At 47.2% G+C, this 11,539-nt stretch overlaps 1 pseudogene; it reads left to right on the top strand.

Moving 5' to 3' along the window:
- Window positions 1–3,847: 3,847 nt before the first annotated feature.
- LOC138419308 (putative killer cell immunoglobulin-like receptor like protein KIR3DP1) lies at window positions 3,848–10,960 on the top strand (annotated as a pseudogene).
- The last annotated feature ends 579 nt before the right edge of the window (window positions 10,961–11,539 follow it).

Raw genomic sequence — 11,539 nt, 5'->3', positions numbered from 1 at the left:
TATACAGTAAATCTTTGCTGCTTGTTGCATATCTTCTTTTAAAAATAAAAATCTAGCATTATATTCATACCTCTGTTTATAAATTTATGGTATATTCCACGTCAGTGTTATGCTACACTGAGAGTGAAAGCATGATGCGAAAATCCCACCATGTCCAGGTTAAAGTAAATGGAAAACAATGGCAATGGTAATTGTGGGAGGAGATATTGAATCGCATTATGTTACTGGTGGGCATTCCTGGTGACTCAGATGATAAAGAATCTGCCTGCAACTCAGGAGACATGAGTTCGATATCTCGGTTGGGAAGATCTCCCGGAGAAGGAAACGGCAACCCACCCCAGCATGCTTGCCTGGAGATTCCCCATGGACAGAGGAGCCTGGCGGGTTGCAGCCCATGGAATCACAAAGAGTCAGACACGACTGAGGGACTAAACTATTCTCAAGGCTCTAGACTTGAAAGGTGTAACACGTTCCCATTCGTATAGAGATGAAAAGTGGCAAAACAAGCAGAACGTTTTATCTTGACCTTAAAGAGACATTATGACCAGAACTGCATGGACAGCTTCAAGAACAAAGGATTCCAGGATTAAAAGATTTCGACAGTGGAAGGGACATAAGTATAGCTATGGCTGATCCATGTTGATGTATGGCAGAAGCCATCTCACTATTGCAGTTGTCCTTAAATTAAAAATAAATAAATTAAGGGGAAAAAAAGCTTACAACAGGACTTTTTTGGTGGTCCACTGGTTGAGAATCTGCCTGCCTATGTGGGGGACACAGGCCTGATCCCGGGAAAGGGAAGATTCCTCATGCCTCGGGGCAGTTAAGCCTGTGGGCCACAAGCCCATGTGCCTAGAGCAGGTGCTCCACAACAAGAGAAGCCATGGCAATGAGAGACTCTGCTCCACAGCAAAGAGCAGCCGCCTTCCCACACCTAGAGAAAGCCTGTGCACAGCGACAAAGAGCCAGCACAGCCATTAACTGGTTAATTAAAACACTGCAACAACCAGCCACATCTCCTCCTCTTTTAGTGTCTGCATGTAACTGTGAAATTCTGAGTTCACATGTGGGTATTTAATCTGTATTGTACTCTCTTCCCCTTGGAATTTTCTTTCCCATGGGCTACAGTTATTTTACATTCAGTAAACACTGTTGGACCATCCCTCTCACTTCCCAAAAAGCCCATCTAACTCAGGTAAGATGATTCTTTGGAGCACAAGCTCACCATCTCGTTGGTCTGCTGGCTTTCCAAATAAAGTCACTATTTCTTTCCTGAAGACCTCGTCACTCTGTCCCTTGACAGACAATGTGAGGTTGGACTCAGAGCACATTCATGAGACTTTAGGAGAGGTGTCAATCATTTTAGACAGAATCCATAGACGTCACTCTCACAGTTGATATCTGTGGTTTAAAAGAAGATACTCAGATGGCCAACAGTCATATGAAAAGATGCTCAGTATTGTTGATTAGTGAAGTGAAGTGAAGTTGATTAGTCGTGTCTGACTCTTTGCAACCCCATGGACTGTAGACTACCAGGCTTCTCTGTCCATGGAATTTTCAAGGCAAGAATACTGGAGTGGGTTGCCATTTCCTTTGCAAATCAACACTGGAAGGAGGTACCACCTCATACTGATCAAAATGGCCATCATTAGAGAGTTGATAAATGACAGATGCTGGAGAGGGTGTGGAGAAGAGGGAAACCCTCTTACACTGTTGGGGAGTGTAAACTGGTGCAGCCACTGTGGAAAACAGTACGGCAGTTCCTCAAAAAACCAAAACCAGAATTTCCATATGATCCAGCAATTCCAGTCCTGAGCATATATCTGGTAAAAAACTATACCTTGAAAAGATTCATGCACCCCTTGTTCATAGCACCAAAACCTACAATAGCCAAGACATGGGAACAGTCTTATTGTCCATGGACAGATGAATGGATAAAGAAGATGTATCTGCTTATACACACAGAGAATGGAACACCACTCAGACATTTAGAGAATGAAATCATGCCATTTGCAGCAGCATAGATGGACCTGGAGATTAACATATTAATGGAAGCAGACAGAAAGAGAAAGACAATTTTCCTGTGATATCACTTGTATGTGGAATCTAAAAGGAACGTATCAATTTAACAGGAACAGACTCACAGACATAGAGAACAGGCTTGTGGTTGCCAAGGAGGGAAGGACTGGGAGCTTCGGATGAGCAGATGAAATCTATTTATACATAGGATGGATAAAGAATGAGGTCCCACAGTATGGCACAGGGAATTCTATTCAGTATCTTGCCACAAATCATAATGGAAAAGAAGATATATGTTGAGGTGAATCAATTTGCTGTACAGCAGAAATGAACTATACTTCAATACATTTTTTTTTAATTTTTAAACGTTGTGGCTTATATATCTGCAATGAAACATTACATGGCAGCAAAAATGCACAAACTGAAATGACAAAGAAAACAGATCAATTCTGAGACATGATATTAAGTCAATAAAAGGAATGTTTAAGAAGGGTGACAGTACTGTTACTCCATTACATATATAATGATCAAGAGGAGACCAGATTTATTACTTAGGGAGCGTCACAAATCTTAACGACCCCCACCCCCAGGAAAACGGTGTGGAATCGCTGCCCTGACTGATGTTCTTTCCTGTCTCTGAGCAACAGCTGAGCTGGGTGTATGTCTGCCCTTGAAGTCCTGACACAGCTGGGTCATTGTGTCCCAGTTTGGAGTTGATTGTTGTGGACACACCCCTCACTCAAGCATTCTGGAGCTTGGGAGTCTTTACTTGACATATTTTGTGTTCATCTGAGTATCGAGGAAGCAAGGTGGTCCACCTTTTCAGGCAGAACAAATCCGCCTCCCAAAAAACATCACAGTCACCTTTACACACGTTATCTTTGTGTACATGTGTGGTCCTTTGGTTGGAAAGGGAGGAAGAGAGAGACAGAGAGAGTGTTGTGTGTGCAAAGTCTCCACTCATAGTCATGAAATAATTACAGATGAAGAAGAGGCAGAGAAAGACAAATAACAGATGATATCATTTATTTGTGACATCTAAGAAAATGAACTTATTTACAAACAGACTCACAGAGAAGGAACTTACGGTTACCAGGGGGATAGAATCGGGGGGGGGGGCATTATATTGTAAGTTTGGTACTGACATATACACACGGCAATATTAAAAATGCATGACCACAAGGGCCTACTGTATAAAACAGAGAATTCTACCTAATATTCTGTAACTACCTAAGTGGGAAAAGAATTTGAAAAGCAGCAGATGCATGTATATGTATAACTGAGTCACGTTGCTGTACACCTGAAACTAACAGTTAGTTCCTTAGTCGCATATATTACAATGCAGCACTTTTTCATATTTTCAAAGAACCATAATATGCATGTCTGGTCCTCCATAAGAATGCAGAGTCAAAGTCTCTATTAATGAGTCTTTAATTGGCAACCTGCACTGAGCCTGACATACGAGGTGGGAACATGTGGTTTGTCTTCTGTGAAGAGTTAAGGTTAATGAGATTTATCATGAGCTTGGGAAAAGCTTCCTGCATGCTATACACTGAACTACCGTTTCTACTTCGTAAAGGCAGCAAGATCTGTTCGAATCCTCTTAGGTTTACACTGTTTAGGGAAACAAAAAGTGACGATCGGGCCATGAGGCATGCTCTGTGATGCAGCTCAAGTCAGACTTCCATCCCTGGCGTGAGGAGAGGCTGGCCATCTTCCCATGTGACATGAACCAGGCTGACTGCACCAACAACACCGCCTGCCTTCCGCATCCTGTGACTCTGTCAGGTTTGCTCAGTTCTGCCTCCTGTCTCACAGAAGCAGAGCCATGTGCCCCACACTCCTCAGCCTCCTGAGTCTCGGTGAGTCCAGAAATACATGGTTAAAGCAGGTTCCGGTGGAAATTGGGGGGTCCTCACACCACTGACCAGGTTCCCTGCATGAGAGTGCAAAGACTGTGGGGTCCATCCGGACAAGCCATATCTGACATGCTTTTCCTTCTAGGATTCTGTGTGAGTCTGAGGATCTGGGCGGCTGTGAGTGGTCCTCCCTATCCCTTATTTCTCTGTTGAGCAGAGCATTTAAGGCTTATTCAGAGGACAAATGGGGACTAGGGTGAGAATGCTGTGTCAGTACAGTGAGAGCCCTGTGCCCTGTGGATCCCAGGTCTTCACTCTCCCCAGAGGTTAGCCCAGCTCTGGACTCTGGACCTGAAGGCACAGTGTGAAGTCTGGGAGCTGGGAGCTAGGCCCACAGAGTGCCATTTCTATCATGAGAGGGGAGCAAGAGGCTGCAGCCCACAGACCCTCCCCTACAAGCTGGCTCATGGCATCTCCAGCTGGCCCTTAACAACAGGATCTGCAGGAAGCCCGCTGGACCTGAGCCCAGGGAAGGGTCTGCTCCTCAGGCAGGGCCACCTGGACCTTGTCACACATTTGATGTTGGTGAGCTAACAAAGGAGCCAGCTTCAAGCTTCATTTCCTTCTTTTCAGTCAAGTGGCTTTTTCACTTGTTGCCTGTGTTACTGTTAGTCACTCAGTCGTGTCCCCACAGACTGTAGCTCACCAGGCTCCTCTGTCCATGGGATTCTCCAGGCAAGAATACTGTATGGGGTTGCCATTTCCTTCTTGAGAGGATCTTCCCTACCAGGGACTGAACCCCGCTCAACTGCGTTGCAGGAAGTTTCTGTACCATTTGAGCTACAACAAATCCAACAGGGAAGCCCTCTCACTTCTTTTCCATGCATCATTTTTTGGTGGTGTTTCTTTTGCCTGCATCGTACAGCATGCAGGATCTCAGTTTCATGATTAGGGATTCAACCTGGGCCCTCTGCAGAGAAAGTGCTGAGTCCTAATGACCAGACCACGCAGGCATCCCCAGGTTTTGTGTTTTGATAGAGTTTTCAACATTTTGTCAACCCAAGGAGTTATTCTCCTGGTAAGAATCACTGCTGAGATTCATATTCTTAGAATCTCCATGATGTCTGTCCTGGGTTGACTGTGTCTCCGTCTGTCCCCAAGCCCCAGGTGTCCTTGAGTATCAGGGTGATGCACTTTAGGGTTGGTGCCTTGGAAGAATTGAAGGGGAAGCACTCCAACAAGACCAGTGGGGAGAGGGGACCATTCCTATTTTCCTCTCAAAACCTGTGACCCCTTCTCTCCTAGGTGAATATGACAAGCCCTCTTTGTCAGCCTGGCCAAGCCCCATGGTTCCCTTCTTCAGTGTCACTTCCATTCTCCTCTTAAGAGTTTCAGACTGTTCAAAACAGATGGGGCCAGTTTGCCCGAGCTCCATGGAAATCATTTCAACAACTTCACCCTTGGCCCGGTGACCAGAGAACGTGCCGGGTCCTACACATGTTCCAATTCTCCAGGTCTCTCTTTGGGTTTTCCAACACAGTGACCCCCTGCAGATTGTGGTCACAGGTAGGAGGGTTCCAGCCCAGCCCGGGACAGCCGTCTATGCAGGCAATCCCATCCTAGGTCCAAGTTCCTTATGTGGTCCAAGATTTACTCAGGATTTCCAGCCAGGAATGAATCAGGAAAGAGAACCCACTCTGAGAGTTTAAACTCAGGATGTTCAATAGATGGGGTGCTCTGGCAAAGGAAGGAGGAGCCTCCCTAGGCATTAGTTAGACAGGATGCTGCCGCTGCCGGACACCAGGGAGGATGGGAACCTGCCACCCACTAGGAAGCTGTAATCCCATATGAAGGAGTTGGAGCCCCAGGGAGGAGTACCAGGAATGTCTCCAGAGGCATGAGGTGGGGGTCATAGATGGGGAAATATTTCCTTTTTTCTCCACCTCCTCTCCAATCTCCTGCCAGTCATCACCCACATTCTAGATGAGTGTGAATGGAGCCAGGGAATGCATCGTCAGAATCACCCAGCTCCCCACCACACATATTAGGGACAGGATGACGCTGAGAGCATGGCAACCCACTCCAGTATTCTCTCCTGGAGAATCCTATGGCAGAGGAGCCTGGCAGGCTATGGTTCATGGGGTTGCAGAGTTGGACAGGACTGAAGTGTCTGAGTATGCATGCCTGAAGCTGAGAGCAGATCCCACAGCTAAAGAGCTTAGAATAAACACAGAGGAGGCTGGAGGTCTTGAGCAAAGAGAAACAGAAAAGCACGAGCCAGAGCCCAAGAACAAGGCTGAAGAAAATGCAACAGAACAGACAGGAAGGGTAACTGGCTTTGCTGCTTCACGGGGACATTTTTCACACCTTCAGATGTCAGGGGAAGCGCCAAGGTGGGGTGACTCACTGAAGCTCACAATCTCTTTGCTCCTAGGTGTCTTCACAAAACCCTCCATCTCAGCCCACCCCAGGCCCCTCATGCATGTGGGAGAGAATGTGACCCTCCGCTGTCACTCACAACAGTTGTATGACAAGTTTATCCTGCACCAAGAAAATACACAGGAAATTTCCGGAAACGTAGACAGATGCTCACTGGTGGGCATGCCCCAGCTGACTTCGTCATTGGCTCGTGACTTCGGTGAGTGTGGGCACCTACAGATGCTATGGCTCTCTCAGACACACACCCTATGAATGGTCATCCCCGAGCAACCCCGTGGACATCATCATCACAGGTGAGTGTGGCCAGACCAGTGCCTTCTGCTCTCTGTGTCACAGAAGGTCTAATGTCCAGTCCAGCATCAGTACAGGGAGAGAATGACAGGCGTGCAGAGACACTCACAAACTCGGGAGACGGAACAAAGCAGAGAGAGGAGGTGTGAAAGCGGAAGGGAAATGAGAACAGAGTCCCTGCCGTGTGCTAAGGAGAGACACAGCCGGTGACAGAGTGAAGAAGCAAGAACGTGAAAGAAGTACCAGAGCAGGGATGCGGGCAGTTCCCCACTCAGGCAGCCCAAGATGTTTGGGTAAGGGGTTGGTTTCCCGCTTTCATGTCAGAGCTCCCTCCTCAGTCAGCCACACACTGTGGTACCAGACGCCCTGCAGTCCAGCCCCTGGGTGTTTGAGATGGAGGCTGACACCCTGAAGTTGCTCAGACTTGCAGTTTAACGCATCCTTCTGCACAAAGAGTGGGGAGTGGTCCCTCCAACCCTCCCACTGAGGAGTCCCTTCCAACCCCTGGGGATGGGCATGGCAGCCCTGAACCCGCCCTCAAGAATGAGATGGTCAAAGATCGAATGAGATTCTGGCAATTTCCACTCCATAATCTCTTCTTCTGGGTCAATACCATGTTTTCTGATGGTCCCAGCAGTAATTGGTAAGTTCCATTTATTTCAAGAGAACCACCCATGTTTGATTTTTTAAATTTCTTTTTTATTTTTCTTTGTTGAAGTCTAGTTGATTTCACATGTTGTTAATTCTTGTTGTACAACAGAGAGGTTGTTATTCATATACATATATATAGTCTTTCATTTAAAAAGGACATTAAATGACAATCCATTTTAAAAATTATCAATTTGTTCAAGGGGATTATAGATGACACTCCATTTTTACAGTTATTTCTGATTTCTCCCTGGGCCAGGTATCCCTTGCTGTGGGTCTTTCTCTCCTGGTGGTGGGCGGCCTTCTCACTGCAGTGCCTCTCTTGTTGCACACTTCCAGCTTTTGTCCTCTATTTAGGACTACAGTTACTTTGTGGTCTAAGATCAAGGTCTCCTCCTTCCAGGTCGGTTCAAGAAACCCTCTCTCTCAGCCCCGGAGGGCCCCGTGGTGAGGTCAGGAGAGAACGTGACCTTGGTCTGCAGCTCCGAGAGCGCCTTTGACCAGTTCCATCTGCTCAGGGAGGAGGAGGACCTTGGGCCACTGCTCGCTGGAGGTTGGGGCCCCCATGGAGCATTCCAGGCTGAGTTCCCTCTGGGTCCTGGGACCCCAGCCCACAGCGGGGTCTACAGGTGCTACGGCTCCTTCACTCACTCTCCCTACTCGTGGTCAGACTCCAGCGACCCACTGTTCCTGTCTGTCACAGGTGAGGAACCTCTTCCTGGCCCATGCTTTGTTCTTCCTGTTCAGACACTATGCTGTGTGCAACTCTTTGCCACCCTTTGGACTGGAGCACGACAGACTCCTCTGTCCTTCACTATCTCCTCCTCATGGTTCACAGCCTTGTAGTGGTGAAGGGGCCTTCTTACCTCAGGGAAGCTCTGAGCCAGTCATGCAGGGCCACCCAAGACAGATGGGTCATATGGAAGGGTACTGACTAAAGGTGGTCTCCTGGAGGAGTAAATGGCAACCCACTCCAGCATTCTTGCATTGAGAACCGATGAAGAGTCCCGTGATTTACATTATAGTGAATGAGATTGCACTGGGCAAATGGTCCATTTGGCTGTTCCCAGAACATCTTACTGTATCATGAGCTCTAATACAAGGGCTCCGTGTTGCTGTCAGGGGACCTTAGGGCTTCTGGAGAAATTGAAGCATTGAGAACCAGAGAGGAAGAGAGATGGTAGTTGGCATCTCAACCCTCTTCCACCTCCTGTATGGATGCTCCACAGCAGAGTCCTGTCTATCCAGGCAAATACAGAAAAGGGTCAAGGTAGACCCAGGAGGAGGAGAAGCTGGGCTGATTTGGGAAGATCAGAGGTTGCCTTGGCTCCTTGTTCTTAGTGTTTTCCCAGAAGCACCTCTAACACACAGGTGATTACCGATTAAGGAGCACAGACATTCGTTCCTGGAGCAGAGAGGATGTCTCTAGCTCACAGCTGTCTTTCATCACCAGGCACATCCTTCCCGCCTCCTTCCACCATCACATCTCCAGGGTGGAGGATCTACTCAGTGCATTCATAGGGAGGGACTAGAAGTCCCCTCCTCCCCGATCAGTCCTCTGAGGGATGACAGAGTCAAGGACGGGCACGAGGTCAACCTTCCAGAAAGAATAGTCCTCATTCAGTGGGTATGAGGAAGGTTACCATTCACCCTTCTGACTTTTTCCCCTAGGATCCACTACAAGTACTTGCCCGTCAACCATGGGTCCACACACCACAGAAGGTAAGCAAGACGGTCTCCTGTCTCAGCAAGTTTCTGAGAAGACAGAGGGCTCCTGTGTGAGTGTTGGTTCTGCCACCTCCCAGCTCTGTAACTTTGGGCTCCTCAATGTCCCTGTCATGTCAGCATTTGAGTCCATGGTCTGCCTAGACCCAGAGGGGGCATTGAGCATCTGACAGTGTGACTGGGAATTTCTAAATTGAACGAAGCGGGTCAGAGTGACCTAACCCCATACTAAGGGAGCTGCTTAACTTCCCTCTGCCAGGATCTTTCCGGAGGATCACGGGGCAATCGGGGAATTTTAGGGAGCACCTTATATATGTGTTATTCCTCTGTTAGTGTTTTGTGAACTAAGCATTCCACAGGGCAGAAATAAGTGTCGTATCTTCTTGAGGACTCCATTCCAGATCTATGTGGATGGAGGGGAAAATGTATTGTGGATTAAAGGGTCATATTCAACCAAAAACACCATGCCTTGTCATACGGGGCAGCAGAGAAAAGCTGCATCAGTGCCCAGGGGACCTTGGTTCAGACGTCTGCTGGTCTCGCACAGCCTCTTTACTTTATCCACTGCTAGCATCTCTGCTGGATGCTTTGGTACCTCCTGGGACGTGGAGACCATAACCAATCAGGTTGATAGATACTGACAGTTTGATGAAAGAATACAGTAAATCCAGTGTGTAGGGCACAGCATGTGCAACAAATACCCAGGCCTTCTTCCATCTGCTTGTTGGCAGAAACACAGCTTCCTCAGGAACACTCCAGCACATGGTACATTGTCCTTGGGCTCTCCATAGCCTTCACCTCTACTAGCATCTTCCTCACTGCTCTTGTCTGTCACTGGTGTTCTACCCCAAATCGTAAGTCTGAATTTGCAAAATTAGCATCATCTGACCCAGGGGGTGGTGGGCTCATTGCAGAGAATGGCATTTTCACTTCTGGTAGGTTAAAAACTGATTTCCATTGTTGTAATCCCTGATCGAACAACTTCCAGAGACCCATGGAATGCTGTTCTTTTTATGAAAATATGTATTGATTTATCCTTGGCCGCATCAAGTCTTGGCTGCAGCATGGGGAATCCTCATTGTGGAGTTGGAATGCAGTTCAAGGCTGCAGAGCTCGTGGGCTCAACAGTTGCAGCATTAAGGATAGTTGCTTCAAGGCATGTGGGATCTCAGTTCTCCCACCAGGGATAGAACCCACGCTCCCTGAACTGGAAGGTTGACTCTTAATCCCTGGGCCACCAGGGACATTTCAAGTCCTGTTCTTCCCTTCAACTACAGCCATCCGTTTTCCTGTCCTGCATGATCCTGGGACTTTGCTGATATGTAGAAGAGCTTGGTCCACAATGGAGGATGTTGGATGGGTCCGTGGGTTTGCACAGGTTCCTGAGACAGTCCATGAATGGCTGGGCTTGAACATGGAATGTTTTGTTTTGTTTCATTTAGTGGAAAAGACAGGCTCAGCAACCTGGAACACACCCCTGCCTTTTTCTGCCTTTGATGTAACTATCAAAGTTACGGAGGTCTGGAATAACTGCATCCACCCTGAAGAGCCTTGACTCTCTTCCATTCACAGATGTTTCCATCATGGAAGGAGAGCCCATGGAAGACAGAACAGTGAATGGCGAGGTGAGTCCTCCCAGCCCAAACCCTTGTGTAGTTCTGAGCCCCTCCAATGCCCAGCGGCCCAGCCTTTGAAGATCACGTTTCAGTCCATCATTCTCACCTCTCTCCTCTCAGGACTCTGCAGCAGAAGACGTGATATACACTCACTTGGACCTTGGGACCCTCTCCAAGAGACAGTCCACTCCTTGCTCCCCTGAGGCCCATGCATCCCTCTGCCGAGCCCATTACCTATGAGGAATTCAACATAAACAAAGACCGTGCTGCGCCCTGAGCTGTCCCCATCCTGTGAGCACACAGAGTGTTACAAATTAAGGACCTAGATCTTTGTTAAAGGGGTTCCTCGTGGACATTCCTTCTCCCCCGAAGCAGCCCAGCAGCTCTGAGGTGAGAAATGGAGTCCAAGAATTATGGTAATGTCTTCAAAACCCTCACCACCTCTTAATAATCTCCTGGCTATTCCAGGACTATTGTAACTATTTCACTGTTTTGCAAGATGCTAGAATCAATCGCTCATACTGGGTAGCTTATCATGATCACCCTACTTTTTCTACAATTCTAATAAAGCATAAAAACCTTGCCAGTTGATTCTTCAAATTATTCAGTTTAAAATAAAAGAAAACCAATAAAAGAAAACTCCTCTTCAGGAACATTTTACAAGGGTAAACTTATTTACAGGCCAAAACAGACTTGTAGACTTAGAGAACAAACTTAGAGTTACCAGAGGGGAAGAGTGATGGGACAGATAGAGGGGAGTTTGGGATTGACATGTGAACACTGCTATATTTAAAATAAAATGCTTTCCATGAAAAAATAATAATGCTAGTTGGCAAAATAAAAAGATGAAGAATACTCTGTTTGAGATAGCCAGTGTGGTGCCACTACCATATGAGGCTGAATACATGCATGCTAAGTCAACTCAGTCATGTCTGACTCTTG

This window comes from Ovis canadensis, chromosome 14 (genome assembly GCF_042477335.2).
Source record: "Ovis canadensis isolate MfBH-ARS-UI-01 breed Bighorn chromosome 14, ARS-UI_OviCan_v2, whole genome shotgun sequence".
NCBI lineage: Eukaryota > Metazoa > Chordata > Mammalia > Artiodactyla > Bovidae > Ovis > Ovis canadensis.
Note: the sequence above shows the minus strand (reverse complement) of the source record. Positions and strands in the feature narration are given on the sequence as shown.